Here is a 23,161-nt window from a genome sequence, read left to right as displayed (position 1 = left end):
TGTTGCATTTTCATCTAAGGAAGATGTCTGATTTTGCTTTAAGCTGCATCAGTGCAAATGTCAGTGGCATGCACCCCTAGACATAGAGGCAGAATTGGACCCGTGCTGCATGGAGTATATGCTGCACATGTTGCCAGGAAGCCATCCTTCACAAACCTGTTTGAGTCCTTTGGAGGAGCCATTGAACATGTGCACAGAGGACATCAGCTGAGAAATCTTTTGGATTTGCTGTTTTCAATGAGGTCCCTCAACAAAGGTTCTTGAGGAACTAAGCTGACATGAAATTAGATGTATGAGATCAGTTTTATCCTCTTATGGTTGAACTGTAGAAAACAAAGTGTGTGAATGACTGGTAAATTTTCTAAATAAAATAGTATTTCTAGTGAAGTCTCACAGAGGCTTCCCTGTTCTAGAACTTATGCTATTCAGCATATATGTAAATGATTCAGAAAGGTAGTGGATAGTGGGGTGGGAAAGCACACTGCTGGTGAGTTCTTCAGGGCTGTAAAAACAGAAGCTCTCTGTGAGGAGCTGCAGAAGATCACAATACTGACTGACTGAGCAATAAAATGGTAAAGGAAACTTGGTCTTGATAAATACAAGGTGATGTCTATGGCCTGCAAAACCAGTCCTGGCTTCACATATAAAATGATGATCATTCAGCTGCTTAGTAAACCCATGTGGTACGAGCATCCTGAACACACAGTTTTAATCCCCACCCCAGCTCACCCATACCCCATCTCACGGAAGAACAAGTAGAACAAGAAGTAATGCAGAGAAGCGTGGCAAGGGTGATTTAAGGCCTCTGTGCTGGAGCATCTAGGAACAGATAGGGATTCCTCAGCCTAGAATGACATAGCCAAAGGAGTTGTGATGAAACTCTTTAAAATCACAAATGATATGGAGCCAGTGAGGAGGAAATCATTGTTCATGGTTTCCCACTGTGCAACAGCTAAGGACACTGCATGAAATAACCAAGTGGGGGTACAAAGCAAGCAAAGGAGACTCCTTCTTCTTCATGATTCATAAACTGCTGTTACTCATTGCTACAGGATACTGTGGATATTTACATGGATTCAAAGGCATTTGGACAAATTCATAGACAAACAGTCCATGAAAAGCTATTAGAGCACGAAGGTATCAGCTCTGGCTCAGGAGTCACTGAGTTGCAAGTTGCTGGAAGCTGGGAGAGCTCACCAGGAAAGCAATGCCACAGGCTTGCTCTTTTCTTATAAGACTCTAACCGCTCCTGGAGATGGGAGATTGGGCTGGACGGTTGTTCTTATGAATCTGAATAAACATACTCTCATTTTTATAAGAGGTAGTCCCAGGTGGCAGTGAACCCCACATTCATGCATTGTGATAGGTCTGGTCATGACTCTTCAGTGTTTCTTCTGCTGAGTGAATAGCCCGCTGGAGGTACCCAAACAAATTCAGGGACAGTGCCAAGGGAACATCAGTCAGTTTGATGTCCTTTAAACCTACTGAGGAGGTACTTTGTACATCATGTTGTTAGTCTCCACTTGCTGGAGCACGTAGGAGAGAGCAGGCCATTTCTGAACCAGACATCAGAAAATTAACAAACAATGGTGTCAGATCTTACATATTTTCTGAATTGGAGAAGGTGAATTTGTACTAACCACACAAATATCAATGGGTCAGGTGCTGCAGGGCTTCTCTGTTGTCCTTATCCTCCACTCTCCCCACTGTGCAGCTTACCAAGGCTGGTTTCTATGCCACTGAGAACAGCAGGACAGCAGTGTTGGATATACCCTAGGTCAAGTTCTCTGAAATGTAAGAAGACATAAGCTTTCAAGGTGCGAATGAAAAGAGAAAAAACTAGTTCACAAGCAAGCAAGCAAGCAAGCAAGAGCTAATTGCCTAATTGAAAAAACAGGATTAAATATTATGTGCAAATTCCTTCCATAGCTGTGCTATGCTTGAGAATATAGTATGGTGATAGTGTGAAGGGAAAGGGATGGTTAATTGACAGACTGCAGAATACATTTTCAGAGGAATAAATGATAATGTAAAGGTTAGGCAGCTCTATCTTTAGAGCTGTGGAAGTAGCAAAAAAATGGCAGATGAAACTCAGTGTTGATCAATGTACAGTGATACACATAAGAAGAAACAATCCTAACTTTATACATGCAATAGAACAGCTAGCACTGAATGGGCAGCTATTAAAAGGGGGAAAATGCTCTTTTGAGTGGTAATGCTTTTCTCAGATAAGAAATGTCCTTAGGTAACATTGTAAATGGAAATAAATTAAAACGTGACTATCAAAATGTTTTGCACTGGTAAAGAGAGAAAAACAAATAATTGCATGTCAGGATGTTCATTCCCTAGGTTACACAAGGAGCATGAGCCTATTTTGGAACCTGCCCACTATCCGTCTATTATCTGAATCAGACATTACAAATATGTAAAATACTCCGGTCACTGTTGTTTTGAAGGATGGGTAAAGCAGATGGATGAACTGGTTTAGGTGAAAATAGAAACTGGCTTCTAAACTGGTCTTAAAAAAAAAATTGGTCTGTCTCTAAACCTTTTTTTCTGAAGTTTAATAAAACCTGAGATTCACGTGCTTCTGCATTTCCTGTTTTTGACCAATGGAGGAAACAGAAACACTGAAATACTATAAGATGTTATTTTTAAAATATATCCACTCCACCAACCAGGAAGTTCTGGAAATCTTGCAAGAAGTCTAATCCTGCAGACTATGTGATACAAAAATGGTTGCACAAGTTTGTCCAGTCTTTCAGGTATTTACATGCTTATCTGATGAGGATCAAAAATATAGAGAGAGCAGTCTATTAGTATGAAAAATATTATGCATGTGCAATCGCAGTTACCTCTGAAGAGCTGAATTTCCTAATTAGAAGTAGGCAATAAACCAATGCTGCAGCTGAACGCCAAGTGGCAGCAGGAGGAGGTGGGGGCTGAGCTGCCACTCAGTGTGAAGACTGGGTGGAGGGAACTGTAACTGCAGGTAAGGATACTGGTAAAGATTTGTGTGTGAATATAGGACTTTTTGTAGGATGGCAGGGAGAGTGGGATATTGGCATGGGATGGATGAACAATATGTGGAGCCTCTGTAAGAGGCTTGAGAAAATGCCAGGTAGAAACTAGAGATACTGATAGCATCAGTCTAGAGGTAGAGATGGTGGGGTGATTGGATGCAGTGTAGTGTATGCATGTGACAGCAAGCCTGTGGATGTTGTTTGAGAGAAAGGAGACTAGAGAAGACAGACGGTGATGAGGAAGGTGAGGTATAGAGAAAAGAGGATTAGACCAAGGGTTTTTAACACCAATGATAATGTTGCAACATTTTTAAGGAGTGTCCCTGTACAAAGATGTGCCATGAGGTGGGTGATAGATCGTGAGTGAGCCTGCCGTGCATGAATTGTCAAAAGCAAAAGAAATTTATGTTTAAGTGTGATAGAAGTAAGTGATTCAGACTGATCCAACCTACAGAAGGAAAGCAAAGGACAAAAAAGCAAGACTCAAGTTTGGGTTACAATACTCCACTTTCACTTCTTGCTTCTCAATCCCATTCTGCTCCTCTCCTTCCTGGAGCTGGATATTAAGAGTTATCAAAGGAGGGGCAAAAAGCTATAAAGAGTTTACTGTTGCACAAAAGCCAGTGCATCACTGAGTAAAAGGCAGCTGGTGTATGAAGGCCTTTCTTAATTTACAGCGTGACACTCAACTGCATGGTATTTTGTGATTCACACTTTAAATTAAACTTCATCATATCTTGATTCCTGAGGGCAGGAACGTTAGAGTTAGTCTGACGCTGGATAAAGAACTGTTCAAATATGTTTAACATTTTAAAGTTGTTTATGTTTCATGCAATTGATAAAGGAAGCATTTCCCATGTTGTGAAACACTGTGATATGTTTTATAAAACTTTTATAGGACTGCACATGGAAACCCTTTCTGAAATTGCGTGAAGTCTGCTTTTTATTTTGATACTAATAAAATACAAGAAACTGAAAACACTCCAAAAACCAGTACATATCATTGGCCAGATGGATTTCTTTTTAAGCCCTTTTAACACCTTGTAGGACAAAAATGTACCTTCGGTCAGCTCTAATTATCATGGATGTTACAAGAAATACACTTTGGGATGAACATGTTTATACTGTCGCTCAGTCAGATATGAAACAGAGGAGAGGGAAGGAGAAATAATACACTGCTTGTTTCATTTACTTATTTATTTATTTATTTATTTACTGTGTTTAAATAATAACAAGAAACCTTAAAATTGTTCTGCAATCCCTAAAACATAATTAATTATCAGTGCAGCCAGTAACAGGAACTCATCGAACCACTTACAAAACGTCCCTTTCCCCTGCTGTTGCTTTGAGAAGCACATCCTCGGCCCTCCTGGCAGTCCTGGCTAAGAGACTGAGATCTTCCTCCCCTTTACGTTCATAGGATATGGAAGATCTTTTCTCTTTAGACCCACTCACATTACTTTCTGCAGCATCTGAACTGCTTTACATTTCCAGGAAGCCTTTGAAGATATCTTGAGTCTGTCAGATTATCATGAAGCTCATCATTATTAGTTCCTCATCAGATGATATCTTCCCCTATACATAGATATCAGTCCTTAATCATGTGTAAGAGTGTATTTTGCCATCAGCACAGCAGCACATTCTGCACGGACAGCATTGTAAAAATAAGCCATTTCTTAGTTGGGGTGTGACAGGCTGCTTAAATCATGTAACAGTGATAAGCTGTTAGATCTAGATACTGTTCTTCCCACCACCCAGTCCGATACTCATGCTACTTACCTTCAAACTACTTGAATATACGGGACAACCACAGAATATGCCCCATGTCAAAACTGCAGACTTGACACATCAAACAACAGTTGCCTTCAGGAAGGCCCGTGTTAAACAATTTGGCCATGCTCAGTGGAGAACTCTGAACATGAATTAAATGCCATTCAATTGCTTTGAACAGTAATGTGATTTATAGTTTCTCTCCAGCATTTGTTAAATTTTGTTGTAGATCAAAAGCTTTTCATAACTTTTTAAATGAGCTGTTCTCTTTGAAAACATATTTTGAAAATTTCTGTATATATGCTATTAATAATAATGCTAAATAATTTATGAGAGTAGTAACAGCAATTCCTGTGGTTATAAGGCTATGTTTGGTAGAATGTTCACATAATACAGCTTTCAGATCTTTTATAAGTACAAACACAAATATTTTTTAGTCTATTCTTGTCCTTTGTTTAAACTAAAGATTTTAAACAAGGAAGCAGTTGTTTAAGGTGAATACTTAGGGGAACTTTTTGGAAGGGATGACAAATGCAAGAACATGTTAAGGGAATAGTAAATCATACATACATACATACATACATACATAAATTTTTATTACATAATAATATGGTATTGTGAATTTCCTTCAACCTTAGAAAATGCTCTGTGAAGTTACAAGATCTACAGAGGACTCTGTCACCCAGAAGACCTTCTGAACAGAGGAAATAGAGAGAGAGCTATGATATGGCAAAACAGAACCATTACCAGTAAGTATGAAAGCAATTAGCCATCTACCAGTACATAAACAGACTATCCCTATATATCAAATAATTATATCACAAACCTTTATTTGCTTTTGCGCTCAAAATAGAAATGGGTAATGGCTCAGAACAGGATTTCAGGCACCCACTGCATGTGTAGAGGTAACATGAAGAAGAGGGGAGGCAATAGCATTGACAGTCGATAGACTACAGCGTGGGAAACGTCAAGAAATTAGTGTAGAGAAGAAGGGATGGGGCAGGAAAAATTGGAAATTAATACAAAAGAGCAGGGCTATAGGGAAGAGATTTAAAATAAAGACTCTGATGGATGAGAAAGATTTGCCAAGTGAGAATTGTCTTGGTTGATCCAGAGGTAGTGATATGAATGTCAGGGAGAGCAAAGAGGAGAGTACAGTAGGTGGATGATGATGGTTCAGAGTTTATGATATGAGGTTTGGTCAGAAATGGAGGGATTTTAGAAATGGTTTGGAGACATGTGGCAGAATTGAAAGGCAGCTTGGATGTGTGATCAAAGAGGGAGTCAAAGATGATTCTCAAAGTATAAGTCCCAATGTCAGTGAAAATGCTGGCACAGTTAGTGTGGGAGAGGTCAGAAACATTTGAGGAAAGATCAGGTGCTTGGTTTTGTTGGAAACAGGCTAAGATACAGTATTGTATGGATGGAGATTAGGCAGGATGACACCAGGCAGAGGTAAATTTCTGAGCTATTGCCACTGAGAAGGTGACTGAAGCTCTGTGAACAGATGAAATCAGCTAAAGGAAGTCTGTTAAGGTAAGATGTGGAGTGAGCTAAGAGATGTTGGGGTTTATTACACGGTTAGCTAAAAGGAAGAGAGATCATGCCAAAGAGATACAGAAGAGAAGTAAAGAAAGAAATTATGAACGATAATGCTCTAAAAGCAGAAGAGAGACATGATTTTGTGATGGAGAGAATGTCTGAAGCTCTCAAAGGTAACATGGAGGGCAGGGAAAGGAAAAGGTCCATAGAGAGTTTATTGAAAACAGTTCTGTGAAATTAAACAGATTATAAACAGCTGAATTGTGGGGGATGACTGAAAGCAGTAGTTGATGCAATAGTTTAAAAATGCTTGAAAGTGCTTTATCGAGCAGTAGGAAAATGAATTTACACTTGCAGACTGTATTTAAGAGGTAGGTATGACACAGAAATAGATTCCTATGGACAAGAAATATGCTATGGAAAGAAGTCAATAGAAAGTTGAGGGAGGGAGACAGCAAGCGTAACTGAGAAACAGTAGGAGAAAAACATGAGCAGCTGGAGAGGCAGGTGTAGAAAAGAAATAAAGAAGATAGGTAGAAAACAAGAGTTGCTTTGTGAGGAAGTTGAGATTTTAGTCGTCGTTTTCACTCTGCCGGAGCGAAAACTTCACCCTGTGGAAAATCCTGTGATGGGGAAGAGCCAGCATCCTTTCTGAATCACCAGAACTTTCCTGATTCAGTAGAAAGCAACAGGGTTTCTTATATCCTTAACTAACATTAGTAATCCTTTGTATATATTTCACTGTTGCCTTCACCGTCACCTCAAGTAAGGTTTCTGACAGCATTTTCTAATTAAAAAAAAAAAAAGCTTTTCACAACATTTCTGAAGGGAGGGGAAAAAACCCTCTAATGTCAGTAGAAACCTTCACACCAGAAATGGACAAGTATGCTAAATGTAAAAGTTAGGCTACTACTAAAACCTGACATCTGCTAAAGATGGGTTGAGCTACAAAGCATAAAATTTGGAATTCACAGATATTCTGTCCCTCAGTTGGTGTATTCAGAAAGGAAACACTATTTCACTGCCTGTCATGTGCAACTAAGAAGTATCAAATTTGTAAAGGCACTGCATGCCACTCAAGAGCTTAAGAGAGAAAGTGGAGAAGAATAGTATATCCAACTGAAATTTCAGGAAGGACTCTAGGCAAAATGTAATGAGATGATCAGTGGATGCAAATGAACCCTATCACTTGAGAGGGTGTTAGAATGACTACTTGGAATAGTATGAAGATTTCACGTATGTTTTAGGCCAATAGATAAAAGCACATTGTTAATTTTAAAAGACAAGTTACTTCAATAATTATCCTACTGTTTTAACATTTTCTTAATTATTCTGAGGCATATCTTTAGTTTTAAGGCAGAAAGTGAAGAATAAGAATGACAACAGAAAATTTTCAAATTTTACAGGTGTCCAAAGCCAAGTTGCTGATAATTGGACTTAATCTGCAGGACACATATCTAGGAAAACGTCCATTAACTTCCCAGATAGAAAAATAAAGAAGGAAGAATCAGGCCTTAAGTATGAATTATTTAAAGCTTACAGTTTTGTACTGAAGAATTAGCCAGCTGAGAGTACATATGTATGTATAAACATATAGATGGATAGGCAGACAGACAGACAGTTGACATAAAATGCTTTATTTACCATCCTAAGTTTAGCCATTTCCATCACTGATTACTGGTAAGTGTGCTTTTTATCATGCATCACTGATACTAGTTGTTAAGCTTTCTTTGACAGTGGGTTGAAATGTTCCAAGCTGGCATGTACACTAGGGATGGGTGGCACTCAGCAGCAGAGCTTTGCCACGCAATGATAGGCTTGAGCTTTGACAGGATACTGGCCCAGTGTCAATCATTCTGTCTTTGCCAATCAAATGCACATCCTTCTGGAGGTGCCTTCAATTGACATTGGCACCCCAAATGCAGTGAAAGGTTAACGTGATGACATTTCAAAGATGACACATTGTCAAGGGCCCAGCAGAAATAGGAGAACATAGACTGTGTTTAGGAAAAGCTAGCTTCACAGTGTGGCTTACAGGACACACACGATGACAACATTCCCAGAGGGGATGGGTTTGGTGCGAACACTCTTGAAAGCCCTTGTTCAAGAAAATCAGGAGTCAGGAATGGATAACAGCATAACGAGATCTGGCCAGGACCCTGAGGTTCTTTCTTTTCCCATCTGTAAAAAACAAAAGTCCGTTTCCCAGAGCTCTGGCTAACCTTTGCCAGAGAAAAGAGCAGGGCTAGAACGACAAAGTCTTTAGAGTTTGCAAAGGCATGTATTATAGGGATTTGCAGGGCAGCTTATGACTATACAATGTACAATGACTTATTTTTTGCCTTAGCTAAAAATCTGTGTCACCTCCACCCATTTTCAGAATGTAAATTAATTAATGATTAAAATAATTCAGATAAGGCAAAAGCTGCATATTTAGAATGACATATTCTAGCATGCATTCCTGACTCAATGCTGTGTACATATTTTATTTGTTATTATTATTTATATTTATTTGAATTGCTCCCTCTGTGCCTCCATAACCTTTCCATTTGCTTCCTTTCTTCCTCCAGCTTGTTTCATTTTTCACCTGTCTTATGCAGAATGCCCTGTCTCCTGGCACCTTCTTCTAATCTCGTCTCGGTTAAATATAATGTGAACATTCATATTAGACTCATTACTATGAAGAGTAAGTGTGTTGGAAATGAGGTCAAATGATTTTCTTTGTCCCCAGCCACCAACAAAAGACCAGTTGGAGCAGGGACTCTGTTTTTATCGTGATACCTCCTAATGGTCTATTGACTTCGATTAAGCTCTGCTGACTTACTCCAGCTAGAGATCAAGCTTGGTATGTCCTATTTATTTATTTGTTAGGCAGAGATAAAAACTAGAACTGTAAGTGCTATTTGGAGACATAGCAAAGTGCATAAATAATCACTGGGCCTAATGATAGAAGAGAAAGCCACTTCAGAATAATTTGGGGGATGAGTTAGAAAACAAAATGCTTAGTGATAAAGGCAAATTACTTTAAAATTGAGAATGACATCAGAAGCACTGCAAGGCAATTGTCTCTTCCTTTGAGACAATGACAAGGACTCAAGGGCCACTGTAGCTGGTCTGAGCTTCTTTTCACTGACGTCGGTAGTAAAATTTTCACTGACCTCAATAAGGGTAAGACGAGAGTCTATTTAAGCTCTTAATGTTGTCTCCTGCAACGCTAAGTGCCACAGACTGGCCTTGCATTATGTACTGATCATCAGCTACTTTTTTTATCCTATAAATGTACTTTTAGAAACAAAAACGTTAAGAAATATCATTTCTGTTCTAATGAGTTGATTTGCTTTAAAAACTAGAGATAAGCCCAAACCAGATGTTCAGATATAAAAATTGCCATCAAAATATTAGACCAAGTAATTAGGGCATAGTAGTTTGTCCCAGTGCCTTTCAACATGCTCCATAGTCAGAGGAGAGAAATAGTAATTTCTAGGACAATCACATCCTCTGGTCTTGGGTGATTCTCTTCATACAAGATGCTTTGCCCTTTGGGAGTGCCTGTCTTGGTTGCTTGACTATGGAGGAAGACATTAAATGTTTAGGCAATCTGACTTAGATGAACTGAATCTTATGCCAAATTTTAGTTCCTACTACCATGAATCTCCATCTCCCATATCCAGCACCTTCCACATCTTCATCACTCTTCTAAGGCATCGTTTGTGCTTCCTCATAAACCTCCTTTCCCTCTCTTGTCTCTCTCTTCCCCCCTTGCTTTCTCTCTCTCACTCCTCCCCCACCCCTCTGTCACACACACATGATTCACTCCTTTCTCCAGTAAGTTTTTAACTATCTACACTTGGTGGTGCTATTCCAGCAAGAGAGATCTCCATCATTTACCCTCCAACTGTCCATTGATTTAATTATTTCCTTAGGCATGAAAGTCTGAGAATTACATCCATGCAGCAGGCATGTGTATCTGGGTGATAAGTATCCTTACCAGTGGGCTATTTTAGAGTTGTGTTCACTTTTGAGCTGTATGTAGGATGGTGGAAGGGTGTCCCTCAGTAATTGTAGGTGGCTTAAGCATGCTTAGAGTCTTACTGGCGAGACACGTGAGGAAATTCTTATTTCATGTGTTGAAACACATATGTGTTCACATATGTGAAACATATTTCATATGTTGCTCAAAGGGCTGTGGGACTGTAAGGCATTGGAGGTGCATGGTTTTGTGCACATCCATTTCTTTGACAGAAATATTGGTGTTGCAGGGGATAAGGAATTGTGGAGGTAGGTTGCAGCTGAGCAGCACTTCCAAGGCTATCATTAGCACATAAATAGAAGGCCTCAGCATCTAAAGAGGTAGATGTGTATCCCCAGAACAAGTTAGGTTATTTCAGCTAAAGTCAACCAAGCTGTCAGTATTAAGCATGGGAGATCTATTAATATTCTTGGAACTATTTAGCTTGAAGAATTTGGAAATATTGCTCTAGTTTCTAAAACATAAAATTCATATTCCTCTCTTTTCATGCTTGCTTATAGACAGAAATCCATACAATTAAATTAATGTTCCACAGGAGAAGACTTTCAGAAGATGACTTATAATCTTTAGAGTCAATTAGATAAAGTTTCAGATTGAAGGCTATATGTTAGCAATAAATATGTCTTCTTTTTGAATCACTGAATGTTCCTATAACTCACCTTGAGATGACTGAGTGTATAAACCATTCTTTTATGTATGTGTTTTTGTCTGCACTGAAACAGTCATAAGAGTTTCCTGAACAAGAGGTAGTCTAGCTTTGTGTTTGTCATGCACTAAAAGATCTACTATTTACTACCATTTACTTTAGAGTCTACCATTTACTTTTTGGAGTGAAATTCTATTGGCTGCTTGATGATTCTTCAAGGCAAGCATAGGCCATGAATCCTGAGCTTCAAGAGCTTAATTTGCTGAACTTCCAGACCACCAGTGTTCTTGCTTTATTATGTCAGTGGTATGAGGAAAGTGAAGGAGTAGAGGTCTAAGGCATCCTCTCTGTCCAAAGTTTTTCTCCTTGGTTCTTCCTGTTTGTGTCTTCTAAGATTAGACAACCAGTGCATTCGTACTTGAGACAAAGATTTCAGAGGACACCTCTTCTCTAACATCACAAGTGGTTTTGGCAGAGGAAAAAGCCCTTGTAGAACTAGACAACCAAATAGTTTTTGTTTTTGAAGGGGGGGATTAAACAAAATAAATAAGACAAGGTGTAGTAAGAGGTTTATTGGTGCCTTACTCAGTGATGGAAAGAGCAAATGCTATTATGTAGTTACAGCTTTAGGTTCCTTCCAACAGGGCTCTGTAGCTGATTACAGTGTTCCTCAGTTCTTCTCTGATGTGCTTACAAAGTCTATGTGTCTTCTGAACCTACATCACAAGCACCAGAGTCATTCCTATATGAAGGCATCATGAATATTCCTGCCATGTAGAGATTTTTCTTTTCACAGATGCTTCATCAATACAGATTATGCATTTAATTATTAACTGGAAAAAATGCTACTGAAGGAAAATATACCTCCTGTGTCAGACCTTGGGACTGTGTGAGGGTTCTGAGGTAGTTGCATGCTGCCTGAGAGGACTCTTTGGAGCTTACCAGGTCCTGAAATATTGGAAGAATAGCTTGCCAATGGATGAAAAAATGTATACTTATGCATGTTCAGTCTTCCAGATGGTAGTCTATAGACAGACCCTTTAGTTTGCCTTGTTTATGCAATGTTTTGGTCTGCAGCATATAGTGAATCTTTTCAGCTTAGCAATGAATTTTAACTTCAAGCCCAACTGCAAGGAAGAGAATGCAACTGCTTTTATTAATACAAATTGTGCAGTTGGACAAATGTAATGGCATAAAAATAGCATGCTGCTAACTTGCTTTTGAAAAGAAGCTTGAAAGAATCTGTATACAGTGTGAATATTACATTGTACAAGCTTTTCCTTTGAAGAGCTGAAAAAATATTGTTATGCTTAGTATTTTCATCTGTCTATTAACTATTCCAAATATAGTCCTTGTTAAATATATGGGATTTCAAGCTTTTTACACAAGGAGTTCCTTTTAAAATTGCTCAGGTGCATAAAAGATTGCCTTGTTCTACAGGCTAGAAGTTGACTAACTCAGAACATACCTCTGCATTAGTATTAATGAATATTATTTTTTCACAACCTGCATAACAATTATTTTCTGTGTACACAAAGAAAATGCATGCAGAATAAAGACACTAACTTAGAGTCATGTAACAAAATGCATTTAAAGGTCAAATCCAGCCTAAACTTCATTTTTCCTTTTCATTAATATTTTTAGAAGGACTCTTCAAACCTGTAGGTGGTGACTCAATGGGATTTGATATGAAGATGTGACACCTCATCTTAAATTCCTTAACCACATTTCTTAAGTTGACAGGAATGTCAGGAAGTGTGCCTGATAAGGCTTGCTGTCCTCTCCGAGCTGACTAATCATACATGAAGTCTTGGCAAGAGATAACCAGGTTACAGTAGAGCCAAAATGACATCACATCAACTCAATTTCATATCCTGTAGACACCAGTGCCTATCACCACTCCAGGTTGCCAACATCCTTGACACACAAATGGTATTTTCAGTCTCCAATGTCCCCCTTTTACCCTGTGTCTGTCACTCTGGGGTAAATCAGGAACAAATTTGTCACTGAATGTAAAGAACCATTAATTCACGGGCACTTTGTCATCTGAGGCATAATTTTCTGTGCGCGGCTCGCCAATCCCTGAACTGTAGCTATTTGCATAACAGTTTGCTATATGAATTTATGACGGAGGATAGTGCTGAACTTGTTAAAATTCCATGTGAATCTCAGCACAGAAAATGGACTGGTGCTTTAAATCTTAGAGAGTTGTTCACATCAATAATGAATTTCAAATAATTTATTCACTTCAAGTGTAAGTGGTTGGCATACAGTCCTTACAGCTGGTTTGTTGAGATAATTGATTTCCATATAGTTTAAAGATGGGGAAAAGAAACATATGACAACTACAGCGGGTTTTGAGGCAATTGTGAATGCCATATCAGTTTAATTATAGCTCCATCTTTAGCTGACATGGGTTCTGTCCTATTGGAATTAAAATATCCCAGCAACTTGAAATGTAACAGTGATGAATTTTTTATGTTCTTCTACCTACCTTGTATGCTAGCTTAGGGCACTGTTACAAGTACACTTCTAGCTTTTTTCAGTGGATAGTTAACATGACATGCAAGACTGGTCTGTATGACACAGATAACTCAAGGGAATAGCAACAAAGTAAATGAGATGCATTAGTATCTGGATGTGAACTGGGGGATATAAGTTCTCAGAACTTCTTGTTTAATTTATAGAATTGGTTTTTTATCCCCTGTGCATAGGATTTCAAAATGGTAATCATATTCAGGAAATGAGATGTTCCCACTTCAGGTACTAATATCAATATGTAAAAGATAATCATTAACCAGATGTACTACTCAGCAGTGCCTATTATATGTAAACAAGCTTACTGAGGTGATAAAGGAAGCTTGCACTTAAAATTTAGTTACATTGACCACAAAGATACTAGAAAAAAACTAGGAAGGTTTTTTTATTGACCACTGTAGTGCACAGAGCAAGGCCTCTGTGAAACAAATAGTGTAATAAATATTTGCCTTCCAGCTAATGCTACAGCAGCAGCTGTATGAAATCCAAAGTGACTGTTCCTACAGCCTGTTCCTGTTCAAAAGGAGCTGGGCTGCACCTCTACATTCCCATGTATAGGAACATATAGAATGAGCAGAGTACCAGAACTACTAGAAACCCTAACATCACTCTACTTTCTTCTTTTTGGTAAAAATTGGGTTAAATAAATTGTAAATAGAAGGGGTTTTTTGTACCTCTTATTCCATTCTTAAGTTTCACAGGGTAAAAAAAAGAAGTAACAGATTCGCTGTCTAGCAAACTTTCATACAGTCAGGAGCCTGATTCCCTATTGTGTCATTTCTGCTTCACTTGATATAACTTCCCTGATTCCAATCAGTGTCCAACACTTAAGGTTCAGTGTTAAATTAAAGTAATTCCCTAGGAATGAGGCCACTGTTTTGTTTCAGACTAAAAGAAAATTTCTGAATATGCCTCAAATATCCTTCCAGAGAAGTATCTGAAGAAATCAGAACAAATGAGAAGGGACCCTTCACTGAGATAAATTCTGAAGTGGAAAGATGAAGCAAAGGCTTTAGAGGTCCAGCTGGACATAGAAGGCAAAAAATTCCTTCCCAGCTTCCAAGATTTCTTAGAGAGTAACCACTGGTGATCTGCCAACTTGGGGTAAAAATATGCAGTGAAAAGACTCCACATTGGCCACCATTTCACAAGAGAGGGGTGCAGGAAGGATAAGGTAGGGGCTCGATCTTAGCATGATTGGAGCTGATTGTACCAGTAACGAGGCCATCAAACAAGAAGGTCTTAAATTCCTAAGAGCTATATTAGCCATAATAGGCCATAATTATACTTAGTGCAAGTTCAGTTTGGGGAAAAGACTGGATCAAACATAAGTTACAAAGAGCAGAAGCCTGAGGCTTCTGGCATTGCTTTCAAGCTCCAATTCCAGAATCCAAGCTTTTGCTTAGAATGAGGCACAAGGATTAACTGCAGGTCCCTGGCGGTCACCAGACAAATGTTTTGGGATGCATAACCCCATCAGGACTTTGCTTCTAGTCTGTGGCTTAAATATGTAGCTTTGACTCTGAGTTTGCGTTTGTGTATTATGAACACACATTCGTAAGTTGGGGTTGGAGCTCTGACAGAAACTAGTTATCAAGAGTTCGCTGTGTGGAGTGATGCCAAATTTGTCTTAACTGTGTTAATTTAAAGACTGCACCAAGAGGTACTGGGATGATTAGCAAGAGCTCTGGAGAATGAAAAACCATAACTGTCATACAGATTTATTAACCCTAGAAAAAACTCAGATGGGTAACGAGTCTTAGCTGGCAGCTTTTTGCAGGAGGTGCTGGAATAGCCTCATCTCCATTCTCTGGCATCTGTTTCAAAAATAAAAGAGGAAATTCAGCACAAGAAATGCTGGCAGTTGCTTTTGTTTGCAAGTGGCTCCTAGAATATGTCAAGAAGTGGAAATCAGAACTGTATTACAGAAACCACTGTGCAAAGCAACACCTAGCCTTCCCACATGATAACAAAATTGCAAAAACACTCGTTCCCTCTTAAATACAGGCTCAGGTCTTGTTGATATGCCTGAGATGGCTTGTTATGGGCAAGCAGGAATTCTGCCAGTGAAGATAAGGTAGCAAAGTGTGAAATCTGCAATAGATATAGGAAGTGGTCTGCAAAAGCAGTATGCCATGGGAATTAACCTCCTGTAACTCCAAACCCAGTGAGGTGAATAGGACAAGCTAATAAAGACCAAACAGATGCCAACATATTTTTGTGCATCACACTTTTATTATATGTTCCAGGTTGCATCATTGCCTCCCAAACTGACAAGTTAACTTGACTACTAAATAGATACCTGTATAGTGATACTTGTCTTTTCCTCACTGACAGTAATTTGTAACACACTGCTTCCTGCCCTCAGCCTTGCCAGACGTGCTTTCCGTGGGGAGCAAAGCGAAGAGTTGGAGGACAGAGTCACTCAACCTCCAGTGACAGATGCTGGCAAAATTACCTCTGACTTCAGAGCGCATGTGATCTGTCCCAGCATCTAGTATCCCTGGCAGCATTTGGGAATGGTATCTGTCAGATCTCAGTTTCCATTTTTACACTTCATCCACAACCGCTGAACAGCCTTCCTCACTTTCAGAGGGGAAGGGAAAGACTAAAAATCTCGGCTCTACGTAATTTATTTTCAAATATTTTAAAACAGTTCCCATGTTGGTTTAGTGTAAATGTTAATGTATTGTAAATGGCTTTCCTGTATCTAAGAAGAAATAGATTGTTAGCTGTGTATTTTAAAACCTATCTAGAATACAAGGATACACGCATGAATTTTCCACTATTTTTCCACTACTATGATGAAAAGTTAATTATGGACAGGATTTTGTCCCCTTTGGAGTTAATGGCAAAACTCTAATTGACTGATGTGCTTCAGACTGAAGTCTTCCAACTCTTTTTTGTGGTGATAAAGGTATTTCTGGACATTCTGGATCTGCAACCATGTCTTTTCAGCACATAAAATCTATTACATTCTGTGGCAAGCTGTTAATTATGCGATGGGGTTAATCTGTTGGGAAGTCATTGGATAACTATCGCCCTAATTACGAAAGTGTGTTAAGTAAGGAAAATAACTCAGGCACATTTGTTGCTTTCCTTGTTGAATGCTACCCTACTGCTGGGTGCCTTGAGGAGAGTTGCAATAGCAGGAGAGCTGCTGGCAACAGGAAGGGGAAGGTTTGGAGGGATAGGTTGAAAGACACAGATGTGGATGAGAGAATGACTTTTGGGGCACTGGAGCCTCATTCTCCATTGCCATTAGTTTTCACTGAGATTTTTTTACCTTGACGTTCACCCTGAGCTCTTGGTTCAGACGTGCTGTCCTGCCTGGGTGACATGTTGTTGACTACTCTTTCTAGTCCAAGTCCCTCTGCACACAGCTGGATGTCATCTAGCAACCCAGAATCCTACTGTTTCCTTTCAGTTCTGGACCAAAAGTGGTGTTTAACTTTTCTAATTAGGGTAAACAGCTGAGAGCACAGGAATATTTGAATCAGTCAGTTGCACAAAGAATATTGAGACAAGTTCACATGCATGAAAATTTATTAGCAGGGTCTGTAATTGATGTCACACATTGACAATAAAAGTGAAAGTTACTTTTGGGGAAAAACACAAACACAAGAGAACAGAGAGAAAGGAAAGAGAAAACTCTCCCCAATGGCAAGCAGGGGAGAGAAGCAATGAGGGGGCCTCCAGATGAGCATCCACCCCAGGTGTCCTCTCCCAGGCAGTGAGTGATCCACTCATAAAACCTCCCCTACAGTAACTATACCATTTTCATCAGGCCCACTCAAACTCCCCGCTGGTTGTTCCCATTTATGAAGCTGCTAGGGCTGAGCAGAGCATGCTTTGATAAGGGGCAGGTGCTGCATGGCTGGTCAGTTGTTAAGCTCTATGCAGGCATATTGCTGGGTCCCTTGAAGTAAACCAAAATGTACAACCAAAGGGGAGGAAAAAGGAGTGGTTTGTGCTCTGGTGGCAATCGCTTCCCTGTGGCTCCACCATGCCAGTGCGATTAGGATTTGCAGGCCAAAGGCCATAGCAGCAGGAGAACAGCATTCTGAGCAGGAGGGAAAAGTCCTGCCCAAAGGCCCTGGGAAACATCACCACAGCCACACAGGTGAAGGGTGCTGAGCCACGAGACGAAAGCAGACTGCTGAGTTGCAGCTGGAAAGCCCTTAGCAATACAAAAGGGTGAGGCACTTAAAGCCCTGTGCAACACCGGGGGGTGTTCTGGCAGAACAGGGCGGGTTATACCCGCCTGTCCAGTTGCTTTCCAGCTTGTTGACTCTGGGAGGAATGGGTTCTTTGTGCAGCTGAGGCAATGGACCGCAGGTGACTGCCCACCTACCTGCAGGAGAGCCGTGGGATGGCAGGGAGCTCTGGTGCTGATGCCCTTGCCTTTGTCCTCTACAGCACAGAGATCTCCATCCCTGCCTTCTGGTGCCTCATAGAGGAAGATCAGGAACCCTGCTGCACATCCATTTGTCATAGAAGCCATCCAAGAATATCCGGAGAAGGGCACACCAGCAGCTGGCCACCATGAAGACTGCAGCCACCTGGCCTGCTGTCGGGATTTTTGTTGACTGAAAAGGAGGTGGCATTTGGACGAAGGCAGGAACCATCACTTGTGACCATTTGCACAGCTGCATGTCCTTATTAAAGAAATGACCATAAACTTACCAACAAATGCGTAGGTATTCCTGAAGTGCTAGATTAGCAAATGTGAAGAATGCATTAATAAATCGTGTGCATTATGTAAATGGATATTTAGACTAATGGCTAAATTTACAGTACAAAAATGAAAAGCTGTGTCCAATGTTAAGCCTTTGCCCTCCTTTGCCCAGACTCTGAGAATCTCCTAAAAATTTTGCTCCACACCAAGGTATAAATCATCGTGTGGAGAGTCTCTCCTGCAGAGAAGGAGACATGGTGCTACTGCTACATCCTCAAACATGCCTAATAATAATGTTGCACTCATCTGTCAGCACAGAGCTAGTTGGATAGGATAACATAAGGAAGCACATACTTGCCATATAATTCCTCTATTTCCTCCTTTCATATGAAATTCTGCGCATATGAACAATCACATAGGCAAACAACACACAGACGATTTGCCTTTTCCTTCTTCGTGCATTAAATCTAACAATATCAGTTTGAAAGAATGGCTTTTACACACACATTTAACTTCATATAAAATAAAAATTTTAACTTCCATTAGTAAAAAAATAAATTAGTGTAGAACCTTTCACTTTTGCTCATGATTCGCCTTTCCATCTAACATTATATGTTAGTCATACTTAAGCTTATTTCTGGACGATGCTGTGTGAGTTGCAGAAGTAAATTGATGCAGTCTGAGCAGCAGAGTGTGTATGCAGATGCAACCCTGCTTGCCCTTGATGCCTGGGAATGCTAGGTCACTGACAGAAGGATTGATCTTTGTAGTCTTTCTCCAACACACTCATTACTAACTTTAAAATTTTTTGCTAATTACATTTGTATGTGCTGTCTCCTATTTAAATAAATAAAGAAAACAAAAAACATGCAGAAGTGTTGTGTTTGATATCTATCCACGAGCAGGAAGCCTTGATTTATTTGCTCTCTTGTTTGCATAGCTCTAACTATGGTTATTTATCTAGATTATTTATTATTCATAGACCTCAGTAAATACTGGCCATACATGCCACCAGTATGTTTGCAGTTCTGCATCTGCAGTAATGGATTCTGATTAGCCATTCAGAAAATATCTCATTCTAGAAATAGCATCTCACTGATTAGGGAATAGATTTGAGATCTTTGCTCCATATTTACTCAGTACTTTATATTAATTGACTTCAGAGTAGTAAGCCATAAATTTAATCTCCACATAGGCTTACAGGTTGTAACGATGAGTTTTACAAGAATGGACTATCCTCAACTGGACCTGTGATGCTCATACTGGACTAGCTGTACAGACACACACACACACACACACACACACACACACACACACACACACACACACACACACACATAAACGTAAAGAAAATATCTCTTTCTTCATATATTCTTCTTATTTTGATCATAAAGTAGCTACATTGGTGTATTTTTCCAATCAGTATCAAGTTCATTTTGTTTATAGAGAGTTTTTCTGCTTTGCTGCATTGATTTATAACAAACAGCAGCAGCTAAATATATGAAGATTAGTTTTCACTTTCGTCATTCACTTGCAAAAGTTACTTTCCGATGATTTATTACCTGTGGAATATTACTGAAATTAAAATGAGAAACACAGTCAATGCATGCATTGAAAATGATGAAAATCTTCACTCACAGAGAACTGCAAAATGTTTATTGGTTTTTAGACACAGAGTCCTCCAGGGAGTGCTACAAATCCACACAAACTCCCTGCGTCTTTGATGTTGCATTTGAAACACTGGTTTAGACGAAATATGTGTAAAAACTCCTGTAGGCAGACAGCTCTCGAGTGACTACACATCTGCAAAGGCTCAAGAACATAAATTATTCCAGCGTGAGTCTGGAATAAATTGTGCTAACTACACAAAGTCTAGATCTGCTTGATCCACAGAGTATCAAAAGGAATAAGTGATGTATTTTAGAGGTAGGGAACAACAGATCATTTAGCCATCCTGTGTATTTTGTGTATTTTTACACTGAATTTTTTTAAGTAGCATAAAGCTGATGAAAGGAACAAAGAAAAAAGAGGACTCATGGAAAGTAGGACATGAAATGGTGCGAGATTGGCCTAGTACAACAGGTTCCCCAAGCTACCTCAGAGCTGTAGAGAAAGCAGCCGCTTTCTCTTCAGGAAAAGAACTGAATTGAGCTTTTTCCCCCACAGCATCCTACTTAGCTCAGATCCCTTAAAGCCCTTCTGTACCCCCTGCAAAGAAAGCAGAACTATGTTTTCACTTCTAGGTTTTATCTCACAGATTACTGAAAAGACTATTCAGATTGGATCAAACCAAAAACCCCATTACCCAATATTCTTTCCCCATTAGCGGTCAATAGTGGGTGGTCATGATGAGGGCCAAAGAGGGCAACTATACAGTGGTTCATCACCTGCTATTATTACACATGCAGGCAGTGCATCTGAACGCTGCATTTAATAGTTTTGGCTGGGCTTGCCTTCTGCAAATTTATTCAGTCTCTTTGGAGTCTGCTTATTTTTAATTCTTTGCAACATCTTGTGGCAGTAAGTTTCACACTTAAGTGACACAGCCTGTGAAAAAATAACTCCTTTCATTTGTTTTGGTTTGTTCCCAGATGTTTTGATTTATACCACTTGTTCTGTGTTTTGAGAAATAGTTAATAAACCTTCATATTTACCTTCTCTGTGTCTCCTAAAGTAATGTCCCCCTATGTTAGCTCTCAATCATTTCTTTTCCACACAGCAGTCTTATTCTATTTAAACAGCCCTCATCCAGAAGCTGTTCAGTGCAGCTGACCATCTTTTCCGTCTTTCAGTATATTTTTCTAGTCTTACTTCTACTGTTTGTGAGATGAGATGACTGTACACCACAGGTTTATATATTGGCAGAATATTTTCTGATTTGTTCTCTAGTATTTTCCTAGTAATTCTTAATTTTTTTATTGCTGCTGAGCACTGGGCTGACATTTTTATCAGCCTCTCCAAGATCTGTTTCCTGAGATGAAATAGCTAATTTAGTGCTCATTGCCATTTAGATGTAGTTGTTTTCCCCACATGCATTGTCTTTATTGACCTAGAATTTATTGACTTCTATTTTATTACCCAGACACTCTGTATCAAGAGATTTTTTTTTATTTCTTCACAGTCAGTTTTAGTTTCTCTACCCTGAGTAATTCAGTGTTAACACAGATCTCAGCCCGGATTCCTGTGGGTCACCAGCAGTAACTTCACTTTGTTGTCTGACCATTTATTCTTATTCTTTCTTCCTTATTTGTTTCCCTCATGCTTCTCCCAGTGGTGAACATGTCGTGTTTATCTATGAAATCAAGCCTGATTTGTACTGTTATATAGCAGCTACAAACGTTGTTTTAGGTAATGAAATATGCATTTAGTCTTACTTGCCATTTGTCTTTTCTTTTTCTTTCCACATTATTTCTTAATATAGTTCTATGTACTTAATTTTCTTTCCACTTTCTAACTAACATTTTCCTTTCCTGTGTTGTGTTCACTTTCTAACCCACCCACTTCCCCATCCAGCATCTCCTTCTCCTCTTTCACTTTCATAAACGGTCTTAGCCCTTTCCTCACTACTCGTATCTCTTCACACAAACTTACTTAGAGGTAGTATATCTGTATATGTACATCATTTCTCTCCTTCCCCTATCCATGTCTCTTTCACTAAAAATGGAGCTGACCACACGCAATCTATGCATGAGCCAAAGCTGTTGAAAGTGGTGGAAATGTCTCCACTGGAATAAGCAGACCTGGAGTCAAGTTTTCTGTGAAAGTAGACTGCTTATTTGTTAGGCTGGGTAACAATAGACACTGCTCTGCTTGTCCCAGCAGTTAGGTGGGAGGGAATGTGCCAATCCCCATAGAGTTAGATGGAGGGAATATGCCACGTCTCCTCTTGGGCTGTTCAGCCAGATGATCTGGGCTTCATGATAAGCAGGGGCAGAGTGGCCCACATGGATCAGGGCTCACATGGCTGAACCATACTCTTCCCAGCTGACCTCCTTCTCTGGCGAATTACATACAAGCGGTAAATAGTTCTAATAGGAAAACAGCAAAAGTAAGCTATCTAAGCCTTTTCTAATGTTTGCCAACTAGAGGAGAAAAGAGCTTTATGCCAGCACGTAAAGAGACGAATGAACAGACCCTTCCACCAGGCAGGAAGCTGTTTAGTGCACCTGGGCTTGATGCAGCTGCCTGAGGAGGCAATGAAGGCAAAACACGGGCCACGGGCACTAGCCCTGTAGTCACTAGATTGGAGTCATGTTCCCTTTCACTCTTCAGTCCCATGAATCTTGCAAGGAGGGAGCAAACAGTATTTTAGCAGTGCTGATGTGATGATAACAGAGTTGGAGCAGCTGTGCTAGCTTCCACCTATTGCTGATGATGTCTGTGGAGCAACACATAATGGGACCTGATACTCTTCTTTCCTCATACCTCAAGCTTTGACTCTCTGAATCGGCTTTCTTGATGCAAGGAACTCCTTTTCCCACTCGCATGTCCAGCATCCTTGATCTCTCCTGTCACTGCCAGGGAGCTCTGTGAGATTCAAGATTCATAGTATGTGGAGTGTTTTGTGAGGTGGGAATATGTGGTGATAGATAAGAAAGTGAAAAAGATCACAATTTCTGTGATGTGGCTAATTATTTTTACCATTCTCAACTTAATGCATCAAGTCCAATACCAGATAACACAGGACTTAGTTCCTTAATACTTACAGTGAAGTATTCTTTTTATTTTTCAGATAACTCCACTGAACTTTCTTTTGCTGCTTGTACATTCATAATATCTTACTGCTTGAATGGCACAGAAATCAGCAGGGATATTTTGCAGAGTAAGACATTCTGCCACCAAATAAATACTCTCTGTGAATAAGAGTGATGGAGTGAACACAGTTGGCATAGTGAGAGTCTCCACAAGACTGGGGACAGTGTGAAAGAACCAAG

This window comes from Dromaius novaehollandiae, chromosome 3 (assembly GCF_036370855.1).
Source record: "Dromaius novaehollandiae isolate bDroNov1 chromosome 3, bDroNov1.hap1, whole genome shotgun sequence".
Classification (NCBI taxonomy): domain Eukaryota; kingdom Metazoa; phylum Chordata; class Aves; order Casuariiformes; family Dromaiidae; genus Dromaius; species Dromaius novaehollandiae.
This window is presented reverse-complemented; position numbering follows the sequence as displayed.